General features: G+C 41.4%; 1 pseudogene; it reads left to right on the top strand.

Annotated features, from left to right (window-relative positions):
* The first annotated feature begins 353 nt into the window (after positions 1–353).
* The window catches only part of LOC120308841, a 68,731-nt pseudogene continuing 50,032 nt past the window's right edge, over positions 354–19,052 (top strand).

The raw sequence follows: 19,052 nt of genomic DNA, 5'->3' as shown, positions 1-19,052 counted from the left end.
AAATGGAAAATGGGTCTGGCCTTGGAAGATATATTTGCCCAGAATAGAATGGGGTAGGGAGTATGTATGTATGTATGTATGTATGTATGTAAGATGGCAATTGGGGAGTAAGTAAGGAGCAGAGGAAGGAGGAAGGTGGAAAGGAACCTTCCTAATCCAGGATCGTGGGAGGTAGAAGGAAATAATGACACACCCACAAGCAGTAGAAGCAAGAAAAGAGGAGTCATCAGTATGGAAGCCACAATTAGAACGCAGTCAAATCAATTAGGACCTATGACAAGATCTAGGAGCCATGTGCAAATGACGACTCACCTATAAAAGCACTCTCCCAAAGACCAGCATTAACCCTGACGATGTCAGAAGTATCTGACGAAAGCTTTGTGATCGATGATGGTATTAAACTTTTTTAGTTTATTATATTCCTGGTGTTCACATTTTTATTGGTTTTATATATATTTATATTTATATATATATATATAAAACCAATAAAAACGTGAACACCACGTTATTAAAAAAGTTTAATAACCAAAGACATATATATATATATATATATATATATATATATATATATATATATATATAGTCTTTGGTTATTCGGTTTTTTTCCCACATAAAATTGGAAGTGTCTTGGCGACATTTCGATGAAGTCCCATTCGTCATCTTCAAGCTGGTGTTTTCAGCTTCGTGCTTCTAGGAACAATGTGTGGTCGTAGCTGTTTCTTCCTTTTAACTGCCAGTGGGGGTATGAACTGATTGGGTGGGAGCTTGGCTGTGTTCTGATTGGGTGGAGATGTGTTCTGATTGGTTAGGGGCTTAGCTGTGCTGATTGGATGGGGGGGTTGGCTGTGCTCTGATTGGATGGGGTAGTGTTCTGTTTGGGTGGGGGCTTTGTTGTGCTCAGGTTAGTCTGAGTTGCAGGGGGATGTGAGATGGTGAGCTACATTGCTGTTGTTTGGCTTCGCGTTCGTGGTTGTGCCTCATCTTCATGGTGGGTGTCAGTTTGCTTCATGTATGGATTCGAGGGGTTTAAAGTGGCTAATGATGCAGTTGTGGTCTGGCTTCTGGTTTGTGGTCATGCCTCATCATCAGTGTGGGTTTGGTTTTGCTTTTTGCGTGGATGTGTGGTGGTGACATCCTGTGTGGTTTTCGTGAGTGTGGGTCTGGTGTCATTCTTTGTGTTAGGGACTCGTTTGTCAATAAGGGCAGGTTTCCAAATGGCTGGTAGGCAGGAGGTATCATCTTGTTTATTCATGCTAGAGGTTCAGGTTGACCCAACCATGTCATTCATAAAATAGGTCTTAGCTGTTTCTAAGGATTAGGGAATTATGTGCTTTCAGTGGAAATTCTGTTAACATGCTGAGAGTCTTCAGATTATCTCCTTATTTTAGCTTTTGGATTTTATTTATATTTTTAACTTGTACATTATTTATATTTTTAACTTGCTCCAACACTGGAAGTCTTTAAGAAAAGACTTAACAGCCATTTGTCTGAAATGGTATAGGGTTTCCTGCCTGAGCAGAGGGTTGGACTAGATGACCTCCAAGGTCCCTTCCAACTTTATTATTATTATTATTACTATTATTACTACTATTACTACTACTACTATTATTATTATTACTCAGAGCCACTGGGAGGCTTATATATTTGTTTTATAAATATATGAATGCAATTTTTCAGGTTGCAAAGTTGTAAAGTTGTATTCGTTACGGACCAGGATTTGCTTAACTATCGTACTGTATTTAAATTACACAACTGGATTATAAGTGACCATATAGACTGTAGGGCACGGGTGTCAAACTTGATCACGTCACATGATATATCGTGATATATTGCAAGTTTTTTGCCTTTGTGGAGCTGGAGTGGGCGTGGCCTGCATGTGACGCATCTGGCCCGCAGGCCACCAGTTTGACACCCCTGCTGTAGGGATATATTTTTAAAAGATTTTAAGTTCAATAAATAAATTGTACATATAGATATATGTGTTTATGTGTGTATTTCCAGCATGATGTATTCATAAATAATATATTAAAAGCAAATTGAATAAGGAGAAATGAAAAATAATAGAACAATTATGTCAAGTTTATTCTCAGGATTATCTGCATTGAATTTGAGCAGTGAATAAGGAGCTAATTCTCACTGCTGACTTCAGTAAACTGTTACTGAGAAAAACTGAGATTCCCTGAGAGTGAACTAAAATATTCATTGTGGTCTGAAATTTGCCAGTTCAACATTATCTGAAAGTAGCATCTTACCCCAATGCATTAACTGATTCCTTCTTCTTCTAATTGGCTGAGTGAACATAATCCAGCAGATGTTCCAGATTTCTGACATCATTCAAAATTTGCCAGAGAGATGGGATTCTGAATCAGTGAAAACAGGACCATTATATCTTATTTGCATACAATATATGCCTCTTAAATTACCCATGTGTAATCCAGCAATGAAGCTGTGACTCTGCAAAACAGAGCAGAGTGGGAGAAGGAAGCAGAAATAAAACCCATCCTCGCAGTTCTTTTTCCCAAAAACTGCTTAATGATATTTACATTTGATCTCAGACCATGACTCAAGAGTATTCCCAGTAGAGGATCTATGTATTCCAGCTCCAAGAACAGGAGACCATTGGACTGAAAGATCACAAAGACCGGGTATGGAATAGATCCATAATATAGAGGTGATCTAATCATAACATACCTCTTGATCTGTCCCTATTGAGCTTCTATCAGAGCTCCAAAATTGGAGAACTAAGACATAGGGGCTAGACATCCATCTTCTCTCTAACTTTTCCTCTCCCTCTTCCTTCCCCTTCTCCTGGAGGAGGCTTATTTTAAGACCCCTGAAATGTCTTCCTTGAGAAATGAGATAGTTACCATAATGTACACTGTATTGAATAGTATAGAATATTACATGATTATTGCAAGCAGATAAATTTCACAAGACAGCTTTGTGTGTTATCCTAATATTCTACAGAAAAAGCCTTTTATTGCATGAGAATGTACAATATAACAACATTCACTTTCTTACCGTATTGACAGCCTTAATAAAGCAAACTCCCTATTATGTAGCAATAGCAATAGCACTTACACTTATATACCGCTTCATAGTATGTATATATGTACACACAGACACACACACACACACACACAGACACACACACACACACTATGCATATATATATTTAAAGCACTCTCTGAACAGTTTACAAATATCACTTTATTGCCTCCAACAACGTGTATCCTCATTTTACTGACCTCAAAAGGATAATAGGCTGAGTCAACCTTGAGCAGGTCAAGATCAAACTCATGGCAGTGGGTAGAGTTAGCCTGCAATTCTGCATTCTAACCACTGCACCACCATAACTCCTGTATATCTATTTTAAATTCCAAGAATTTAAATTTAAAATATTATCATGACATATTGTTTGTTATCTTCAAATGGATTATATTTGCTGCTTGGCTGAACACTATTAAATAGTCAGAAACTCAGATAGAGATACTAAGGAGCAGAGGTGGGCACAAATGGCCTTACAAAATTCTCCACCCAATTTATAGAAATAGAAATTGAATAGACAACTTCTCCTGCTTCTTTGGGGAATGAAGAGATTCTCCAATAATTTTTCAAGGGCAGGAGTCACCTTTAGATATGGTAGGTGCTACTAATGAAAGAAAAGTTGCAAGAAGGTCTGCAGCCTGATTTTAGAAATGATTGTGAAATAAAGGATCAGATACTCTCTCTCTCTCTCTCTCTCTCTCTCTCTCTCTCTCTCTCTCTCTCTCTCTCTCTCTCTCTCTCTCTCTCACACACACACACACACACACACACACACACACACACACACGGACCCCATAACCATCTTGCAAGAATACCACTTTTCAAGCAAAATTCTCATTTCCTTTCAAGAAATTTCTGAAGCATGTTCTGCTTCATCAAATTAAATAAGAATTAAAAGGAGAAAAAAACTGCTGAATTCCTGCACTAACAAGCAACTTCAGAAGCATCAGTGCTGTCTGCAATACAGATTTTTCTTTATTTGTGCCAAGGAGCAACTGAACTGCATTTCAAATGCCTTAAAATGCTTCTTGCTAATGTGTTTTCCTTTTTTTCTTTTGTGGGTAGAACTCTCTGAGTATTTTCTTTTCCTTTCTTTCTCTTTCCATAAATGTTCACAGTTGTGCTTTCACACAAAGCACGAGTCTGAGCAACTGAACAAAACAAACTCTATGTGTGCTGACTTACCTCCTAGGGACTGAAACTGGTAACATTTATTTTTGTGATGATTACCAAAGTATAAGAAAAAGCAGTTGATTATTTTCAGCAGAAAATCACTCAGTAATAATGGGGCCTTTCTGATGTGTGGATATCGGTATACATCTGACAATCAATACCTTTTTTTGGTTCTGGATTTCTGAAAAACTGTTTCTTACATTCTTTTATGTGTTCCAACCTTACCTATCTGAACACCATTTGAGCTACACAGAGAATAGCAATTTGCCCTTTTGCTTGCCCTGCTGTTGTGAGCTTTTATTTTCTCACCTAGGCACAGTTCGTTATGTGTATGTCAAAATTGAAGATATTTATGAAAATCCCAGCTTTGAGGATTGTATTGTTGTATGAGCTGTTCAAAAAAATGAAAGCTTGAAATCTGTAATAAATCAGTCTGGATAACCATTTCCATTCCACTCTGATTTAGTCAGGGAGAAAAAAAATGAAGGCAGAAATATTTCAACTCTTTACCCAATTTATAGCATAATTTTTATTAATCACAAATTTGAGGTCTTGGAATTGGACTTAGTTTTTGCTTTATAAGTGGATATATATATAAATATGAAGCAGAAAGAAATTACAGGGGACTACTTAAACTATATGGCAATAGTGTAGTAAAAGTAAAGCTCTACACCATAAAACATTCTAAGCATCTTATGAATAGAAAAATGTAACCTAACAGAAAGAAACAAAAGTAATTTGAAAAAGATCAATTCGTATTCTGGGAAAATTTATGTTTTGATATTTTTGTTTGGTTAAAAAGCCATGTAGTCAGTACAGTGTATGTTACTAGATAAGGGGCAGTGTGACTGAAAGACTATATTGTTTCATACAAATTCACCTGTATTCTCAGATGTGTTAGAGAATCCCATCTTTTTGTCCTATGAATGTTTAAACTCAAGATAGAGTCTTCTTACTGATGACCCAATATGAAGAGATCATTATTATGGAAGGTTCTTGTAGCACTGCTCTTGGTAACTTCTCCATCTGGAGCGGAGATGTTTTAAGATGGATGGATGGATGGATGGATGGATGCTCTTGCTATAATATATGTGGCAGTTTGATCCATTGATTGTTATTTTTATTAGTTCCATTGATTTATTTTCTTATGTGTTTTCTATTTATCTGTTTGTGATTATGTTGAGCACTGTTTGGTAGAAAGATATTAACAAATAAATACTATGTTATCTTCTACATATACTTGCTGAAATATGAAAGTCTTCATTAGCTAGCTCTTCTCTAGGTATTCTTGCCAGGTGCATAAAAACGGGTAGCAATGGAAAGTGATTCTTAATAATTGGCAGCTTTACACATTCCTTCAGAATATTTAACAGTGACTCTACTGATATCGTCTATATACTTAAACAGCTTTCCTGGTATAAGCACTATCTTTTTAGTTCTGCCATGACTGCTTATAATTTGCCTTGTATCAATTAAATTATATTTAGTTATTGTAAACTTGTGTGAAACTTAATAGAAAAGCAATATTAAAATGTTTTAAATGCATATACATACCCAAGATACACCATATAGTCTCTAAAGCAGTGGTTTTCAACGTTTGTGTGACGTCACACAAACATTCTGCGCATGCGCGCCCCCGCGCACATGGGGCGGGGGCGCACATGCACGGTGCGCATGTGCGACCCGCCCCCATGCACGGCGCCCCCCACGCGTGGCACACGTTCATGGTGCTGCCCCCATGCGCAGCATGCCTGCGCGGCACTGACCCCACACGCGGCGCGATGGGCGGCCCGCCCCCATGCGCACCCCCACACGCGGCACCCCCCACGCGCGGCACGCATGCGCGGCACTGCCCCCATGCACGGCATGCATGCGTGGCACTGCCCCCATGCGCGGTGCGCATGTGCGGCGGCGGCCCTATGCACGGTGCACATGCGCGGCGCCACCCCCTGAGGGGAGAAAATGGCAGATCGCCTTCTTTGGCAACCCCCGAAAAATGGTCGATCGACCCCAAATGGTGTCGCGACCCATAGGTTGAGAACCGCTGCTCTAAAGTGTATAAAATTCATTATCTATGAATTTTATATGTTCCTTCAAAACATGCATACACAATATTTTCATTAAACAAGCATTTTGGTCATTGTCTAATAAGTGTATAATACTTGGAATTCAACACAGAAATTAACAAAACAAATTTCGGGGTGTTTATTATCCAAGTTTATTACCAGATCATAAAGTTATTGCTATTGACATCTATGGCAAGTTTATTCATTCAGAAAATCTTTCTTCTGAAAATTATAGGAACAAAATGTGTATTATTTTCATAAGAATTTGTAACAGTATTTCTATCAGAAGGAACCAAAAATTATGCAGATGAATTTCTGGATCCTGGGTACAAAATTGTTTATTTATCCATGACTGACTATGGCTAAGGAAGGAGAATTGTGTTAGGTAAGGCATCAAATAAGACATGGTGTGAGGCCCAAGGGAAAACTAATGAAAATCAAATTAGACAATTAAGACAAGTGCTTATCTAGACCATTTTAATTTGCCCAAAGCAATATAATACAAAATAATGAACTTTTCCATAAATTAAAATTAAGAAGAATATCTAAGTCTAATTTAGGACTTTTATAGTCATGGTCTTTTCCCATTTATATGTAAATGTATGTATGTGAGAAAATGACTGTTGTATATAACTAGCCAATGACCATTTCAGCAAGAAATAGCTATTAGTGGCTCAAAAAATATCCATATGATCCATTAGCTTTGCAGCGATTTCTAAATCGCACTTTCCAAGTATCGAATTTATCAGTATTTCTGATATTGTGCAATATAACAAAATACACACAAAGGAATGCAACGAGATACATACAAGTCAAGTGGTCTAATGAAATTTATTAAATATCAAATGCAGGATAAAATAACATTTCCAATCTTCATTACAAAATCTACCCCCCAAAACTGGAGGTTATTATCTTAACAAATACAACAGTTATGTAAATCAGAATCCCTATTGCAAATATTAATGTGTCTATAAAATCTATGACATAGATGGAATATAGTTATTTAAAAAAAAGTTGTTCAGGTACTTCTTTTTTGTATCCTGTCTATCGTAGCATACTGTAGACATTTCTTAATTGTTGGGTATAAGTAATGGTTTGATGACTTGTGAAGGAGAAATAAATCCTAGTTTTCATTAGATATGGGGAAAATTCAGCTTTGTTTATACTTGTGTGTATTGGCCAAAATGTGTCCAAATTAACTAGTATTGGCATTACTATTAGTAAATAACGTGGTATGGAAATTAAACTAAAAATGATAACCTAGTCTATTCCTTTTGTCTTCTCTAAAAACATTATTCGAAAGCCTCAATTAATCAAAGCCAAGGAAAGGGTAGAAGTCAATATGTCCCTCTTCTAAAACAGAAAACAATTACAATTTAAAATAATTTTAAATTGTACAAATGCTGGTAGAAATATATGGTCTCTTGTGAAGTATGAATGTTTGTTATACTAAGCAAATATATCTGTCCACTTTGTTATATGGAGGTGAGATTTGGGAGTGTCAGAAGAAACATAAAACTTGAAGTCTTCTCATTTTCATGAATTTCACTGGTATTCATTATTTCAATGACTGCTATTCAGATTACCTTCCTATTTGTTAAAGATGCATTATTTTAAGGGTAGGGTAAAACTTAAATTTTGAAATGCGCTAGCCCAGCATATATTTATACTTTAATTTTTAAGGGATTAATTTCATAAAATGTATATTTGAAAATATTTTTGTGCATTCATTATATCAACTAAAATATTGTAGGGTTTGTTGACATAACTCCCCCACACATACACACACAAGATGTCACACTAATTATAGGAGCTTGGTATGATAAAAATTGGAAGCAAAATAGTTTCTACAATAATGAGAAAAGCTGACCTCAGTGCATGAAACAAAGCAGGAAACAGATTAATAGAGCTTTGCCAAGAAAATTCAATGCTAATTGCAAATATTTTTTTCAACAACCTAACGATAATACTATACATGGACATCTCCAGATCAAAGACAGAGCAGCTCTATTCAGTCATCAAAACAAGACTTAGTACATCAGCAGCACATATTTTTGAACTATATAATAAGATGTTCATTGCCTATTCTCTATTTTTAGGCACTATATTTTAATAACATTTAAAATATGTCAATGATACTTTAATCTGATTCCTTCATGGAACAGTGGATGTGCTCAGTGACCCTTTCCAATTCAATAGTACTATAAATAGGAACTGTAATTAAAAAGGAAAATCTATATATACTACTATAATCAATGTATACCATATGTTTTTATGCTTACATGCATATTATACATTTAATTGTTTATAATGTTCTGTTTATACTATTGTACCAGCATGCTTTCTTTGGGTATTTGAAATCTATATTTTTAATCTTAAAAGCAATAAGCCTTTCTTACTAGAGAAAGAAATCTATACTAAAATCTATAATTATAATCTCAGAAACAATAAACCTTTCTCAGTGGAAAAAGAAAAGAAAATGAAAGAGTATCCACATTTGGAAAACATCTTAACTTGCTTCAGCTGAAATCTTTAAACTGGGTTTATATAGAGTATATAAACTTAAATAGACTATGGGGGACTTTGTGTGTTGTCGGTGTAGGGTATTGTCTGAATCAGCCACTGAGGTCTGAAATTTATGGTATGGGGTTTGTTGTGACCTGGGGTTCCAGACATATTCCACAAATTAAAAAAGTTTTATCATATGCAAAACTCTAGCTTTAATCATTACAGGGAAGGGTTCCTATAATTTTCTACTATAGCACAAATGATATTTATGAACATTGCTTCCAAGCCAATAATTGATAGTTTATAACAATTGTTCCTTTTAGAGCAGCTTTCAGCCCATTTTGTATTGTCACACCGTTCTTTTGTAGCACATTTTTCAGAAAGGAAATGTTTCCTCCTACATTTTGAATAAATGTTGAAAATGATTGTGTAATGCAACCCAATTCTAATTAAGATGCGTGAAAGCTTTTTGAGTCAGAAGACCAATATTTAAAAAGTGGGAACAGTATTACCATTGGTAGGCCTGGCAGCTGAGGATAGGGGGTAATTAACTGTCTGCCAGCTTCACAATTCTTTTTGCAAAGGTCAAATAGACCAGAGACAAAAAGCAACTAACATTCTGACTCTGAATTCCTGCCTCACACCATTTCAAAAGAAGGATGAAAAGGCACACAATGAGAAAAGGCTGAGTTTGCCTTTAAATATTATTCAGTATAGATTTTTATACTTGAATAGATTTCTCCCAACCAGTCAAAGCAAGACATATATCATAGCTGTTGAGTCCTTGGCGAAAAGCAGACACGAGAAGCAGTTGTAGTTCTCAGTTTTCTTTATTCTGTGTTCAGCTCACAAGTAGATGGCTTCAGCAGCTCCCAAAACCTCCCAGCTTCTTATATAGACATTTCCCGGGTAAATGCGATACTTTTCCCGCGCCAGCACCCGCGCATGCGCACGGCGCTGGCGACAGCCTGTCTGGTTCCGGGCAGCTTTGCACCTGCCCGGGACCGCCTGCAAACGCCCCGAGCCGTTTGCAAGGCTCGGGACATAACACCCCTTTCCCCTGGGCTAAAACTACTACCAACATATAATCATTATTTTATACAGTGTTCTGCTTCTCAGTGCTCCTACCGTTACCTGGCTTTTGTTTAGCCAGCAATGTTGTGTAATCCTCTAAGTATTTAGGAGACTTCCTTGCTCTCTGTGACCTTCTCAGCTCTGGGTTTCTGACAGGTGTTCCCTGACTGAGGGGTGACAAGAGCCTGTTCCCCTTATCATGCCTTGGTGCCTTCCAAGGACTTTGCCCCAATGCCTGGCCTGCTTGCTTGCCCACCGGGCTCGTCAGGCCAGGGCTCCTGTCACTTGGTGACCTGGTTGACCCGCCTAGCTGTAGGCCCTCGGGCCCCTTGAAGTGATAGCTACTGCTGGGCGTCTCTATAGAACCTCCTAGGTCCGTCCAAGACCTGTCAGGAGGCTGTCCAATCCCTAAGCCCCGTTCTGTGTCCGGGCTCGTGTGGGTCTCTGTACCTTCCCAAAACTCAGTTACTCCCTGATTTGGGCTAGAGGTGTTGCGGTCTGGACTTGGTTCCTCGACCACCTCCCTGTAAGTTTGACCCCCTGTAGGATTAGGGGTAAGGTCAGGCCAACTCTGGGGATTGTGTGCCAACTCTCTTGCGGGGAATGATTTGTTGGGATGCTCCCGGGTATCCTCCGTGACTGGAGTGTTGTGTGATGTGTGTGGAAAGTGAGTATGTCCCCGGGGTGACTCCCTGGCTGGAGTAGGCATGAGTGCCTGTTGTGTGGGTAAGCTCCATGAATTCCTTTTCGGAGCACTTGCGGAAGCTTGAAATGGGCCGTCAGTGGCTCCATCAGTGGAGATGGGCAGCAACTCGTGCCCTTCCCTTTGCTCCAAAGGGTCCCCCTCCCCCCCTGGAAAAGACCCAGGAGTCTCATCTGACAGGTCCCGCCTAGGGCGAAGTTGGTCGATGTGCCGGCGCAGGACACGACCGTTGTCCAGGGCTACCTCGTAGGAGAGAGGACCTGTGACCTTGGAAATAGAAGCGGGGACCCATGTATGACCAGGCCCGTAATTGCGAGCCCAAACCGGGGCACCCACAAGTAGTTGTCTAGGTGCCCTAGGATGTGAGGTAGATGAAGGCAGTCTGTCCGGATGCAACCGGTCAAGTTTAGTAGTAAGTTGACGCCCCCAACGAAGTTCAGCTGGGCTTCTCCCTGTAGAAGTGGACGGTGTGGTGAGATAAGAAAGGAGAAAGTCAGCCAACCTGTGATGCCAGTCCCCGTAGGTGAGTCTTTTCAATGTGTCCTTCGTGATGCGCACCATAGGTTCAGCCATACCGTTGGTGGACGGGTGGAAGGGTGCAGACATGGCATGACGAATCATGTTAGCCTGTAAGAAAGCTTGGAATTCGGAGGAAGTGAATTGAGGGCCGTTGTCAGACACAATGACATCTGGAAGCCCGTGTGCAGCAAAAATCCCCTTCAGTACCTGAATAGTCTTTGCAGTGGTGGTGGATGAGACAGGTACAACCTCAAGCCATTTTGAATGGCTGTCAACAAGGACCAAGAAGAACTGGCCCTGAAAGGGCCCAGCGTAGTCAATGTGCACCCTAGACCATGGGGACTGTGTTTCCTCCCATCTATGCACGGGAGCTTGGGGTATCTCTGGGCGAGATTGTTGGCACAGGTGGCATGCATGCACCTTAGCCTCAATATCTTTATCTAAAACAGGCCACCACAAGTGGCTGCGCGCAAGAGCCTTCATACAAACAATGCCAGGATGACTCTCGTGGAGGGATTCTAAGACCCTAGTCCTCATTGAGGTGGGAATGACAACTCTGTTTCCCCAAAGCAGACAACCCTGAGAAAGGGACAGCTCGTTCCTTTTGGACCAGAAACTCTGAAACTCAGGACTAGGGCAATGCTCAGGCCAACCGGACAAAACCCAGGAACGGACACGTGAAAGTGTGTGATCTGTACCTGTTTCAGCGGCAACCTCCCTGGCACAAAGAGGGAGCTCGGGCAAGGCTTGGATTGATAGAATGTTGACAGCTGGCGCAGGGTCAGCTTCTACTACTGGCAGGGGAAATCTACTGAGGCCATCAGCATGGCCCATTTCTTTCCCAGGCTTGTGGAGTAAGGAAAAATCATATGCAGACAGAAAAATAGACCACCTAAGCATTCTAGGGGAAATGATTTGGGGAGTTTGTTTACGTGTGGTAAACAGTCCCAGCAGAGTCTTATGGTCAGTGAAGACCGTGAAATGCCTGCCATACAAGAAATCATGGAATTTTTTAATTCCAGCAACAACAGCCAGAGCCTCCCTGTCTATCTGAGCGTAGTTGCGATCAGCAGAAGACAGTGTTCTGGAGTAATAGCAACAGGAACTTGAGTTCCATCAGACCTGAGGTGGCTCAGGACAGCTCCTACCCCGTAAGGGGACGCATCACAAGCGATGCACACAGGAAGCGCATGTACACTGTTAGACGTGAGCAAGGCCTTGACTTTGTTAAAACAAGCCTCATGTGTTTGTGACCAGTGCCACACTGCTTGCTTGTCTAGTAGCCTGTGAAGAGGCTCAGCCACACTGGCTTTAGGTGGAAGGAAGGAATTGTAGAAATTCAGGAGGCCCAGGAAGGCCTGAAGTTCGGCCTTAGACTTTGGCCTAGGTGCTTCTAAAATAGCAGTTAGTTTGGATTCAGCAGGGTGAATCCCAGCAGCGTCAATTTTGAACCCCAAAAATTCAGTAGAAGGCACCCCAATCTTGCATTTGTCTTTTTTGAGCTTGAGGCCTGTTTTCCTGAATCTTAACAGAACAGCCCTTAGCCTTTCAGCTAGAATGTGTGTGGAGTCTCCTGCAATTAAGACATCATCAAAGTAGGGGAAAACCCCCGGTATGCCCCGTAGTGTGTTTTCCATTACGCTTTGGAAAATCCCAGGAGCGACATTCACTCCAAACTGTAGCCTTTTTACCTTAAAGGCTCCTCTGTGGGTCACAATAGTCTGAGCTATAGCAGCATCATCATCAACAGGCAGCTGTTGATACGCTTGAGCTAGGTCAAGCTTTGCAAAAAGCGTCCCCCCTTGAGGTAGGCCAGAATATGACTGACCACAGGAACAGGATAGGCATGTTGCTGCAATGCCTTATTCAGAGTGCATTTGTAGTCAGCACAAATGCGAATGTCCCCATTTGCCTTTAGAGGCGTGACAATGGGGGTCTCCCAAGGACTGGAATCAACAGGTTCTAGAATTCCCTGTTGGATCAGTTTGTCTAACTTAGTGTCAATTTTACTCTTTAAAGCAAAAGGGACCCTTCTTGCTTTAATTCTAATGGGAATGACAGTGGGGTCTAGCTTTAAGGACACAGGGGGTCCTTTGAATGTGCCCAGCTGGGGGCTGAAAACATCTGCAAATTCTTTGCAGACTTCCTGTAGGTCGAGTGCTTGTAAGCTGTTGAGTCCTGTGACGTGTATCCCCAGGGCCTCAAACCAATCGAGTCCTATGAGACTCGTTTGTTCACCCCCTACTACTAATAAGTCTAGTGGACCTTCAAAACTCTTGTATTGCACGTTAAGGGTGGCCTCCCCCTTAACACACACTCTTGAATTTTGAAAATCTGTTAACACAATGGCAGAAGGCCTTAACTTGGCCTGAGTTCCACTACCGGAACAAATCTTCCTAAATGTATGCAAGGAGATGATTGAAAGGGCAGACCCTGTGTCTAGTTCCATAGTTAATGGACCCCCTTGTAGCTTCACCTTGAGTGACAGCTTTTTCTTGATGGGCTTGTGTGTGCCTGTCCTGAAGATGCTTCTTCGCGAAGTGCAAAAACCTACCCTATTCTGGCTGGGGACCCTGGTACCTTTCAGGCGCAGTTCTTCCTGAGGTTGTACCTTTCGTCGGCCCAGACACACAGCTGCAATGTGTCCTTGTTTGCCGAATGCCCGGCAGGTAGCGGAGCGGAACTTGCAGTCGGTTCTCCTGTGGCGACCTCCACAGCCGATGCACTTGAGTGGAGCTGAAGAGCTTCCCTTCTGCTTTCCTTCCTTCGTGGGGTGGAGACGGTCGACTTCCTCATCCGGATCCTCCTCAGAGTTTCCTTGGACGTCTTCCTGGTGCACGGATGCAACATCTGGACTGTTCCTGATCGGCCGCATGTTCTTGACGGCGTCGCCTGCTGCTTCTTCTGCAGTGACCTCTCTTAAGGCATCTTGGAAGGACAGTTCTTCTTTGGCGAAAAGCCTCTGTTGTAGATCTCGATGCCTTAAGCCGCACACGAATCGGTCCCTCAGTCGTTCTTCAAGGTCCTTGAACTTGCAGTGCTTGGCGGCCTTCCTCAATGCGGCGATGTATTCTTTGGCTCCGGATCATTGATCCCTCTGCTCGAAGGTATGGCGCCATGCGATGACGGACATCTTAGGCTGGAAGTGCTCCTTCAGTAGCTTCTTTAGATCTGCGTAGCTAACAGACTCTACTGGAACAGGTGCTGCAAGGTTTTCTGCGATTTCGAAAGCGTCTTGACCGCAAACACAAAGCAGGGTGGCAGCCTTCAAGCTCTCTTCTCTCACTTGGTTTGCCTTGAAGTAGTTCTCCGCCCTGGCTACGTAGGACTCCCACCGCTCTGGATGTGAGACGTCGAACTCCGAAAGCCTTCCAACCTTTGCCATCTTCAGGAGACGGGTCTATCAGCCAGCCTACCCCCACATGCGTACTGGATTGGCGAGTAGCTGCCGAGTCAACACCGTTCCGCCGCTCAGGACTCACTTGGGTAAGCTTACACTTCTTCCTTTCCAGGTGATGTAAGGCAATCCCACCTTCGTCGCCAGTGTTGAATCCTTGGTGAAAAGCAGACACGAGAAGCAGTTGTAGTTCTCAGTTTTCTTTATTCTGTGTTCAGCTCACAAGTAGATGGCTTCAGCAGCTCCCAAAACCTCCCAGCTTCTTATATAGACATTTCCCGGGTAAATGCGATACTTTTCCCGCGCCAGCACCCGCACATGCGCACGGCGCTGGCGACAGCCTGTCTGGTCCCGGGCAGCTTTGCACCTGCCTGGGACCGCCTGCAAACGCCCCGAGCCGTTTGCAAGGCTCGGGACATAACAATAGCTATTAAGAAAAAACAAACAGGCCTGTTAAGGATCTCAGGTTGTTTCAGCTAAAGCCTTTTCAAAGTGTGCATGATCAATCTAGCTGGCTACAAAGGCAATTGTATGCTCAAAGTATTAATATTTCTGTATATTTTTGACTGTCTTTCTGAGTATAATATCTACCTATGTGTGTGTGTGTGTGTGTGTGTGTGTGTGTGTGTGTGTGTAGGTCTTTGGTTATTCGGGTTTTCTCCTGCGTCAAATTGGAAGTGTCTTGGTGACGTTTCGACGAAGTCTCATTTGTCATCTTCAGGCTGGTGTTTTCGGCTTCGTGCTTCTAGGAGAATCCAATCAGGAAAAACTTTTAATAAAACCAAGCTTTCATCAGAAACTTCTGAAATCATCAGGGTTGGGGCTAGTTGATGGGAGCAACCTATATAATGCTGCCTAACGCTTGCATCTGGCTTCTAGATTGTGTTACCGGTCCCAGCTAGCTAGATTGTACTGTTGTCATTTCTTTGACGTTCACATCTAACTCTTTCCTGTCCTTCCCTCGTGCATTCTTGCTCACTCGCTCATCTCTGATTCTCGGGTTTAGCGGGATCCTCTCCTTTTTACCAGGGGTCTTAAGGTGTAAGCTATTTAACTCCTCCTTGATATTACTGCATGTCCCCTTCAGGCTCCAACTAATTCCCCCCATCACCTTAGGCTTTAAGTTGGGTGTCTCTCTCTGTTCTACCCCTTCTATCTTCTTCCCCTTTGCTAGTGCTTGCCTGCATATTACATGGGCTAGTGCTTCTTCCTTTTCCCCCTTGTTCGTACACTGAACAAGTTGGTAATTTGTACCCTTTTCTTTTTCAATGTGACCGGGTTACCATCCTGTGCCCTTCAATCCTGTGCATGGGTGACACCTCTCCGCCGCTATTTGCGGTGCTACACTCCACAATTCCTCTGCTTGATCCCCTGAACCTCGTATTGGTATCTTGAATATCATTCCTCCATTTGGGAGGTGAAGTTCCTTCAAGGTGTAGTGTGGAATCACACCAGTCCCCCACTGCATCATTCCTCTTTCCTCCACCTCCTGGAGGCTGCTCGATTCTTTGTAAGAATTTGTTCTTCTCCACCACCAGCTGTTGATTGGAATATATCAGCTATTGGTCGGGTGCTAAAGGAATATCCATGGGTTGGCCAGGGTTGCTTGAGGTCCCAGTCATGTGAAGAACCGGACGCAGTTCTATTTCTTCGGTCACATAGCTGTTGATCGAATTGTCCCTGATGAATGGGGTGACGGTTTTTACTCCATAATCTCAGCACTTGCTGCACCGGGCAAAGGTCTATGCAGTGATTGATTGTGTCCTTGTCCAAGAATCAGGCCTCTTTTAGCAGCCGGCCCCTTTTTGTGACATCACTGGATAACACCCGTGCATTGTCAAAATCAAATTGATGGTCGCAACCCTGTAGAATTGAATCACTCAGGCAGTTGTTATGGGAAACAGGCAGACCCTATGCCAGTGTGGCAAACCTATGGCACGCATGCCAGAGGCAGCACTTGGAGCCCGCTCTATGGGCACACATGCCGTTGCCCCAGCCTCGCCTCTCCCCTCACCAGAAGTCCCCCTGGAGAAGAGTTGCCCCCAAGCGTGGCCCACACAGAGCAGCGCAGCTAGGACATGGCAGCCAGTCAGTGTAGACAAGACTCTGCCCTCACACCCCATCCTGCACAGTTGATGCTGCGGGGCGTGGGCAGAGGGTTTGGCTGCCATGGCGCTGCTAGGCTGCCTGGGTGATCTGCGGCGGGCCCTGGAGGCGATGAGTGACTCTGGGGGCAGGCAGGGTGGGGGACGGGGTGGGAATGGAGTGGAGCGGAGCAGGGGCAGGGTAGGGGGTGGAGCAAGGGCAGGGCCAGTTTTGGGGCACTCAGTCTCTAAAAGGTTCGCCATCACTGCCCTATGCCATATAGGGCTTTATATGCAACAACCAGCATATTGAATCACATTTGGAAATAAACAGGCAGAAGTGTTTCAATTTATTCTTCAGTTTTTGTTTGCCATATACTGTGAAATTTATTTTTAAATATGGGTCATGCAGCTACCTCAGAGAAGGGGTATGCAATGCTTTTGATTCCCTGGGGCCTAAGAGGTATGCCTAGTCACATGAATGTTTATGTTATTAGGACGCAGAAGGTCAAACATTCAACCTATTTTTCATTTGTGTCTGTGTATAAATGCGAGACTTAGTGAAAAATAATACATTTTTAGACTCTTTGAGGTTTGCTGCCTCATCTTTCCAATACTTTTAATTTTCTGTATTTTTAGATACTTAGATAAAATGGGTACTGATGGCTGCATGACAACCTCACATTGCCTACTTCTGCACAAAGGCCCTTTACCAGATGCACATTATTTTGCACATTTATGATTGATTAATATTTTCTTTATTAAAGGTCTTCTTCTTTCACACTGTTACTTAAATCACCAGAGAGCTGCAACTCAAAATGTTCTGTCTGATGTCAAAAAAATCCATCTTTTCAATAGTGTTGTATTACTACTACTGTCAAATACTTCTGTGGAATAGACTTGCAAAAAACGTTTCTTTGGAACGAATACCTGAAAGTTAACTAAATGAGGCAAAGATGGTAAGGAAAAATAAAAAGCAGAGACATTATCATGCATGTAGGATGGTTTGCATTTGAAACTTTTGGTTTACCATTTTATTTAAGTATATTTTCAGTCCTCATTTGTAATTTGTAACACACTAGCTCTATGTCGCTGTCAAAAAGGGCCTAGAGTGCTTCATTCAATGAGTGAATGTTCAAATATGGCTACATACAACAAGATATGCTTCATTCCTGTCAACATGTAAAATAGTCCACAAAACCTCATGTAAACAATGGATTTTTCATAAAACATCAGAAAAATACTCAGGAGGAAAAAAATACCATTTTTGTTATAAGATTAGTGGGATTACTTTCACAGAAAAGACTCTTTGGTTGTTCTAAAACAGTTCTAAGACAAATTGCCTAACAATGTGCATGCAAATAAACCACCTACTTCAAAAAATGTGCAGAATGATTTACCAATAAAGTTAGAAGAAAATATTTTAAAATGTTTTTACAGGCTGCTTCAAGGAGACCATTATTTTCCATCTTTGGGGATTATTTCAACACAGCGCTATGGCATGACACAGAATTCTGCATTGTGACACAGAATTATTGCAGATATTACTTGAAATGACTACAATAACCATGAGGGTTTTTCCAGCAGTTCATCTAGAACCATAGATCATGATCATTTCCACATTGTTGATGATCTGGATGTCTTATGATTATTGCTGGTCCATATGTAATTATAGAAAATAGAAACAAGTCACTTTAATCTTCAGTGCAGGCAATTATGATTTCTTTCATTTGAAGAAGCATCCAGCCATTTACAGTACATTCTGAAATTGAAATGATGCAGTCTAAGAAATTTAGGATCTTACTTCTGTTATGGGAAACTTAAGCAATCAACTGTTTGAATGTTAATTCAATAGGAAATCAAGAGAGATCAGGCCTTGGTCAGGATCTAGATTTGCACCCTTAAACAAGGCAGTGATTCTTTTTGCTATTACACCAAGTGACATAATTACAGAAATACAAATAAAGAACAGTCATACATACATATTCTTAATTTTCTTAATTTTTAATCAGTGATAAATTTACTTCTATAATCCTTATCCCCGTTCCCAGGAAACTCAGGGAGCAGAATCAGAAAAAGAGTCATTTGTTTTTACAGAATAATAGATTTGATCCAACAACCAGAAAAAGAAAAATGTTATAATCAAGTGGGAGTGAGAGGAGTAATATATCTCTGCAATGCACAATATCTTTTCGGTATATTATTTTCCTTAAAGAAGTTCACTATGAATCCTCTTCATGACTCATCAGTTCTTGTACCATATTTAATGCTATACTTACAAGGTTGGGGAAGCTAAGCCATTACATTACCATTAATTGATTCTTGAGATAATCTGATCTTTACTGTATTTTTTTTGTATTATACTGTATATATAATATTATATTTAATATCAGCAGGATATTTATCACTTTATTTAATAAAAAAAAAGAGAAGACTATATTTTTTGGCTCTTTGCTCCCTCTCTTACTCTGTAAAACTTC

The sequence above is a fragment of the Crotalus tigris genome, unplaced genomic scaffold, assembly GCF_016545835.1.
Source record: "Crotalus tigris isolate CLP2741 ecotype Arizona unplaced genomic scaffold, ASM1654583v1 scf7180000017952.28453644438:3035480, whole genome shotgun sequence".
Taxonomy (NCBI): domain Eukaryota; kingdom Metazoa; phylum Chordata; class Lepidosauria; order Squamata; family Viperidae; genus Crotalus; species Crotalus tigris.
Note: the sequence above shows the minus strand (reverse complement) of the source record. Positions and strands in the feature narration are given on the sequence as shown.